Source organism: Elephantulus edwardii, unplaced genomic scaffold, assembly GCF_000299155.1.
Source record: "Elephantulus edwardii isolate Elephantulus edwardi_28Jun2011 unplaced genomic scaffold, EleEdw1.0 scaffold00010, whole genome shotgun sequence".
NCBI classification, from domain to species: Eukaryota; Metazoa; Chordata; class Mammalia; order Macroscelidea; family Macroscelididae; genus Elephantulus; species Elephantulus edwardii.
This window is the reverse complement of record NW_006399760.1, coordinates 22,746,055-22,753,809: the sequence shown is the minus strand read 5'-3', so window position 1 is coordinate 22,753,809 and position 7,755 is coordinate 22,746,055.

Below are 7,755 nucleotides of genomic sequence, written 5' to 3'. Positions count from 1 at the left end.
ACTTTTATATTTACTGTGTACTCTGCTCCAGAGCTTGTGGTCATAGTGAAAAAAAAAAACCAAAAAAACAAACAAAAAAACCCCCAGTAAAATCTGCTAGTCTTGAGCTCTGGTGGCCTAGTGACAAGAAGCTGCACTGCATCCCCAGAGGCCGGTGGTTCTAAACCACTAGATGCTCTGCTGAAGAAAGAGAGACAATCTCCTCCTGTACCAGTTGGATCTGATTTGATGGTACACACACAAATAAAATAATAAAATGTAAAAGAAAAAATCTGCTAGTCTCTTGGAGCTCATATTCTAACTATGCAAATTACTAAAATATGTAAATATGTGTATGGTAACTAGTGATAAAGCGAGCTCTGGCAGCTAGTGGGTAAGAAGTTGCACTGCCAACTCAAAGGCAGGCCATTCAAATCCACCAGCTCCTCAAGAAAAAGACGGGCAATCTCCTTTTGTTTTATTTACAGCCTCTGAGAATCCTCTGGAGGGTCAGCTATAAGTTGGTTCCTACTCAATTGCAGTGAATGACAACATCTAATGATAAGTTCTGAGGCAAAACAAAATAAGGAGCTGCTCTTATTAGGTGATTTCAAGTCTAGTCCAACTCACAGCCACCCTGTGAACAACATATTTGAACCTGCCGTATCCTGTGTGCCCTTATCATCTCTTCCACATGAAAGTCTATCGTTACAGTCACTGTTTCTATCTGTCTCATTGAGAATCTTCCTTTCTTTTGCTGACCTCCACTTTTCTGAGCAAGATGTATTTCCCATGCCTGGCCCGTCCTAACAACATGCCAAAAGTACGTGAGACAATGTTTCACCATCCTTTCCTCTACAGAGCATTCTGGAGAGACGTTCTCTAAGACGTATTTGTTTGTTCTCATATTCTTCCCTAACACCACAACCCAAAGGCAATGATTCTTCTTCTGTCATTTTATTCACTCTCAAATGGAAACAATTGAGGAAGTTTGAAATAAAAGTCCTGGAGAAAGCTCTCTGAAAATGTGAGTTTTGATGACCGTCTGAAAGCAGTGAGTTAGTAATCCATGAAGCTATCTAGAGAAGAGTATTCCAGGCAGAGGGAACAGCATGGATAATGGTCCTGAGGCAGGAAAATGTAGAAGTACAGAGAGAGAGCAGAGTGGATCTATTGAAAGAGTGGTATAGTCCATCAACAGATGAATAGATAGAGAAGCTCTGGTATATTCCCACAGTGGAATACTATGAAGCATTGAAAAACAAGGAACTTATGAAATATTATGCAAAATGGATGTCCCTGGAGGAAATTATGCTCAGTGAAATATCTCAGTCACAAAAGGACAAATATTGCATAGGGCCACTGTTGTAAAACGGGATTGGCATCAGGGTTGAGGGAAGACAGAGAAGGAGGGGATGAATGATATATACTGCATTGAAATAAATGAGGAAGAGAACTGTTTAAAAGGGATATATGATTGAGTATTATTGTCATGACAAGAGTCCAGAATGAAAGCTGCACAGTGGAGTGGACTTGGCGGGAGGGATTGCATTACATGAAAGAGTTTTTCTTTTACTTTTCAAGAAGAAGAGTGAATTGGGGGGGAGGGGGTGGGCAGGGAGAAAAGTGCAACAATGAATGACTGGAAGCCCTAAGTCTCTGTAAACTTTGATTAAAATTAATTTAAAAAAGGAGTGGCATAACAGAAATTGAGATGGGAGAAGTAGAAGGTGGTGGTCAGATTATAATGGGCTTTCTATGTAGGAAGGACTTTGGCTTTTCCTCTGATGGGACACTGTGGTCATGGTCCTCAATATATTGTTATTTCTAGGAAGACCTTGGATGAGATGAGTTGATTCAGTGACTGGGCTAACAGGGGTAGGTGTGTCAGAGACAGTGAGATTGGCTCAGAATGGGAGAGAGTTCAGAGCTATTGTGCATAGGGTTGCTAAAAGTCACAGGTAACAACCACATAGCAACAACAATAACGTAAGTTAATGAATTTGAATTTTTTTTATTATGGCAAACACATGAGTAACAAAACATCTGTTATTTAAGGAACTTTCACATGTACAATTCAGTTATAATAAATGTTAAACCATCACAATTAACTGTTCTTGAATCTTTCCATTACTTGTAACAGAAGCACAATGTACCCTAACAAACTGTACTTTTAAATTATTCTTGTTTGTGCTTGATAACTATTGGTAGCTTAAGAATTTTCCTATTTTAAAATAGAAAAAAACCCCAAACAACTAAAAATATTATTTCTTTTGAGTTCTTGGTAAATAATCTCCATTTACTGTTTTAGGGTATTTCAAAAAACAATGTGAAAATCAATTATGAGTACTGTATTGTGCATGTATTTTCATTTTAATGAACATCTTGACTTAATAAAATCTAATAAAAAAATTATCCTTTGGCATCATGCAGACCATTTATTATCATTCTAGACAATTTTGATTAAACAAAATATAGTTTTATTTATAGCTATCTGAAAATCAAATGAAAATTTTAAAAAATGATTATTGTTAAGGATGTATCTTTTCCAGTAGAAACTCAAAAGGCTGTGGCTCAAGGGATTTTACTTTTTCTCCATTTCCTTTGTGTGGGATGTGGTTTCTTCTTGGGGTTTTCTTTGTGTACATTTGTTTAGTAAGGAACAAAATAGAGGTGGATGTGGTTTAGAACTCTAAAAAAGCAACAAGAGACAATAAAGAAGAACTGTAGAAGTCTTTTCACATTCAACATATGTTCTATTAAAGACTAAATACTAAATATCCACATAGTTCACCAACAATATTTCTATTTCTTTTCAGAGAATGTTGTCAATATATTAAATTGAAAATAAACACTAGTGGAGAAAAAAACCTACCTTTCAAATTGACACAGAATCATGTTAAAGAAAAACAAGGAAGATAAAAATGTATACATAAGTCTGAACAGGTATTACATTTAAAACATTCAAATGAAGTAGAATTACTAGGACACAGAATAATGAAGCAGACATAAGAGAGGACTTTGAAATGAATGAAAAAATAAAGTTTTAAAAAATGTTGTATGCAGTCACTTATCAATTTGCTGAATAGACAAAACAAAACACATAAGCATACATTATTACTTTTCCTTTCTAACTATTTCTGTAAGTCTTGGGATTTAATTACAATGTATCTGATGCTACTTAGCTCCCTGTTATGAAGGTCTAGAAATTGTTCAGTCAGATTTACAAAAGTAATTTTAACCCATCCAGCTTACATTTCCCAAAGACACCTTGTCCAAAGACACGTTGCTTTTTGAGAAAATCATCTGTCAGGGACTTTTCTAGATGGCTAAAGAGCAGCAATGTCAATCTAGAGACTAAGGTGATTCCGATCCAGGCTTGCTATGCATCCGAGAGCTGGACAATGACTAAAGTCTGCCAAGAGAACAAACAGGTCTGTCCTGGAAAGAATGAAACCAATTAGCTCCTTGGAGGCAAGGATTTTGAAATTCCATCTCACATACTTTGGACATGTTGCCAGGAGGGACCAGTCCTTGGAGAAGAACAACATGCTTAAAAGGGTAGAGAGTCAGCATAGGATAGGAAGACACTGGATGAGATGGATTGACATGGTGACTGTGGCAAAGAGACCAGAAATTATGAAGTTGGCTCAGGACAGGGCAAGATTCAGAGCTGTTGTTTTTAGGGTCACTGTGAGTCACAGTTGACTCAACAGCACATAACAATGACGACAACAACAACCACCCTATGTACGCAAGTGTCACTGCACTATTGAGATATATTGGAACCCAGGACATTGATGGAGGATTCTGGTGGTTTAGCCTGTAGTGAGTTGCACTGCTAACCTAACAGCTGCACATCTCTAATGATTTGAATCCACCAGTCACGCCAATTTGTTGTTGTTATGCTGTTGGTGTCACCGACAACAATTTCATAGTGATCCTCTGAGTAACAGATCTGAACATTACCCTCGCCTGAGCCACCCTCACAATCTTTGCCATGCTCAAGTCTATTGTTGCCGCCAATCCATCTCCTTGAGGGTCTTCCTCTTTTTTTCGCTGAGCCTTTGTTTTTCCAAGCATCATGTCCTTTCTAAGGTGCCTCCTGACAATATGCTCAAAATAAGTGAGACCAAATTTCACCATCCTGGCCTCCAAGGAGCATTCTGGTTGTACTTCCTTCAAGACACACTTACTTGCTCTTTTTGCAGTCCATGGTGTATTCAGTGCTCTTCTCCAACATCACAACTCAAAAACCATGATTCTTTTGTCTCCCTTATTAATTTTCCAGCTTTTGCATGTGTACAAAGCAATGGAAATGCTATGGCCTGAATTGGGTGTGCTCTGATCTTTTAACGGACATCCTTGCTCTTTAGCACTTTAAACAGGTCCTTGACAGAGTATTTGCCCAATGCAACAAATCTTGATTTCCTGACTGCTGTTACCACAGGTGTTGATTGGGGAACCAAGTAAAATGAAACAATTGACAACTTCAATCATTTTTACCATCTATCATAATGTCTGTTGGTCCAGAAGTGAGGATTTTTGTTTTCTTGATGTGGAAATGTAATACATATTCAAGGCTGTAGTCATTGATCTTCCTCAATAAGTATTTCAAGTCTTTCTCTAAGCAAGGTTTGTCTTCTGCATAGTGTAGTCTGTTGGTAAAACCTATTTCCATATCTGCTAGAGGGTCCCTGTGAGTTAGAATCCATTCACTTACTTATAGTGAATTTTGTTTTTGTGTGGGTTTTTGTTTTAATATCTGTGATAATGAATGACATTTGTATCACTCAAAAGATTTCAGGGTAGTAAGGCTTCACCTCTGGGTGTAAGAAGCTGTGCTGCAACTCAAAAGCCATGAGGTTGGAATTCAGCAGTTTCTCCATGGGAAGACAGCCAGTCTCCTGCAGTGTGATTTACTGCCTCTGAAAATCTGCTGTAGTGTTTGCTATAGACCAGTTCTGTCTTCATGGTGACAATAAAAGGTTTCATACATTTAAATTAGATTCTTAAGAAAGTTTTAGAAAATGTCTATTCATCCTCAGCACCACTATTTATTTATTTATTTTATATTTTAATGAAAGTTTACAGAGATTTTGGCTTTCCATTCATTCATTCATTGTTGCACACTTTCCTCCCTGCCCACCCCTCCCTCCAATTGACTTTTCTCTTTGAAAAGTTAAAAAAAATGTTATACACCCTTGCCCCCATCCACTCCAATATGCAACTTTCATTCTGGACTCTTGTCATCATAATAATACCCAATCATATATTCCTCCTAAACAATTCTCTCCCTCATCTGTTTGCAGACCAGTCTCACTTTACAACAGTGACACTATGAAGTATTTGTCCTTTTGTGACCGAGATATTTCACTCAGCATAATGTCCTCTAGGGTCACCCATTTTGTATAATATTTCACAACTTCCTTGTTTTTCAATGCAGCATAGTATTCTATTGTGTGAATATACCAAAGTTTCTCTAGCCATTCATTCATTTATGGGTACTTGGGTTGTTTCCAACTCTTTGCTATTGTGAACAAAGCCATGGTAAACATGAGTGTGCATACATCTGTTTGGGTGGCGGTTACGGTTTCTTCAGAATATATTCTTAGTAGTGGAATTGCTGGGTCAAATGGTATTTCTATGTACAACTTTTTAAGAAAGCACCGTACAACCTTCCATAGTGGATGCACCATCTTACACTCCCACCACCACTGAATAAGGGTTCCAATTTCTCCACAACCTTGCTAGCATTCGATGTTTCTCAGCATCATTATTAAGAATAATGTGATCCTTAGTAGTTGTCTTTTGCAAACCATGAATTAGTTATGCATATGACACAACCCTGCTTACTGAAACTGAGGAGAACCTGAAGCACTTGTTGAAGAAGGTCAAGGACAACAACCTTGCATGGATTGAAACTCAACATCAAGAAAACAAAAATTCTCACCACTATGCCAATTGGCAGCATCAGTATGGATGGTGAAGAGATTGAGATAGTTCACAGTTTTAGTTTGCTTGGCTCCACAGTCAACACTCTTGGTACCAGAAGCCAGAAAATCAAGAGAAAAATTGCATTGTGAAAGTGTGCTGTCAGGGACCTCTCCAGAGTACTGAAGAGCAACAACGTCAGGCTGGAGACTAAGGTACACCTGATCCTGGCCACAATCTTTGCAATTTTGTGCTTTGTGTCAGAGAGCTGGACAGTGCCTAGGATGATAGAAAGATAATTGATGTCTTTGAGCTGTGGTGCTGGAGAAGAGTGTTGAATATACCATGGACTGCTAGGAGAACAAACAGGTTTGTCCTGGAGAAGGTGAAGCCAGGCTGCTCCTTGGAGGCAAGTATTCTGAAGCCTCCTCTGACATACTTTGGGCATGTTGCAAGGAGGGACTGTTCCTTGGAGAGGGATAGCATGTTTGGGAGGGTAGAGGGACAGTGCAAGAGAGGAAGACCCTCGATAAGATGGATTGTTTCAGTGATTGGGATAATGGGAGTAGGTGTGTCAGAGACAATAAGGTAGGTATCAGATATAGCAAGGTTTAGGGCTCTTGTACATAGGGTTGCTATGAGTTGCAAGTGACTCGATGGCACATAACCACAGCAGCAAACTTATTTTGGTAATGTGTGTCTGGATCCACTATCGCTGTTTCACTTCTTGGTCATAGTCCATCAAGTTTTGAGGCTATACATTTTTAAGGGAGAAAACGGCCCATCTTTCTCTCTTGGGGCAACTGGTAAATCCTAACCACTAATCTCCTGAGCAGCCCAATACAATACAATATCCCACCATGGCTCCATATGTGTCTGGTAAACCAAACTTTTTTCCACTTTGTCCATGTTCATATCTGGGTGCTATATGAATAATTTTAGTGTTACAAATAAGCTTTAAGTAGGAATATTCACAAATATGGAGTCTATTAATAATAAGGCTCTATATTATAACACTTGGAACCACGAAAGCCTCGTAGTAAGAAGCTGTGCTGCAATTCCAAAGGCATATGGTTCAAATCCACCAATTGCTCTATGGGAAAAGGATTATCAGTCCCTTCCAACGTGTTTTACTTGGGAGCTCTGGTGGCCTAGTGGCAAGAAACTGTGCTGCAATCTTGAAGGCACAAGGTTTGAATCTACCAGGTGCTCTGCTGGAGGAGGAATAATCTCCTTTTGTGCCATTGAAGTACACAACAAGGGGGAGAAGATAAAAAAGAAACAAAACAAAAAACAATGTGATTTACTTCCTTTGGAAACCTGTCGGAGGGTCAGATATAGGTTGGTTCTGACTCCATGGTACACAACATTATTTAAAAACAAAAACAAAAAACTCTCACAACATTATAACCCTAGAATGAACAATATTTTAAAATTGACTTATGTTCTTCTCTTTTTTATTCAATATTATTCATTAATTACTCCAAAGGGAGCAAAAAGAGATTCTGTTATAAGATTAAAATGCTTATGAAACTAAGAAAGAGAGCTACAAAAAACGTTAGAGCATGTTCATTAATTTTATAAAATATAATGAATTGGAATTACTATGTGAAACACAATGTGACTAAAGGATAGTGTAAAACACAATGTATATGAACTTTGTAAGCATACCAACATAAAAGATTTTTTTTTTACTTGTAAAAACATAAATGCTATGGAGAGAAAAAAAATGCTAAAGCAAAACTCATGAGCAAGAGGGAGCTCTGGTGGCCTAGTGTCAAGAAGCTTCACTGTAATCCTGAAGGCTCACTGTTTGAATCCACCAGATGCTCCAGTGGGGAA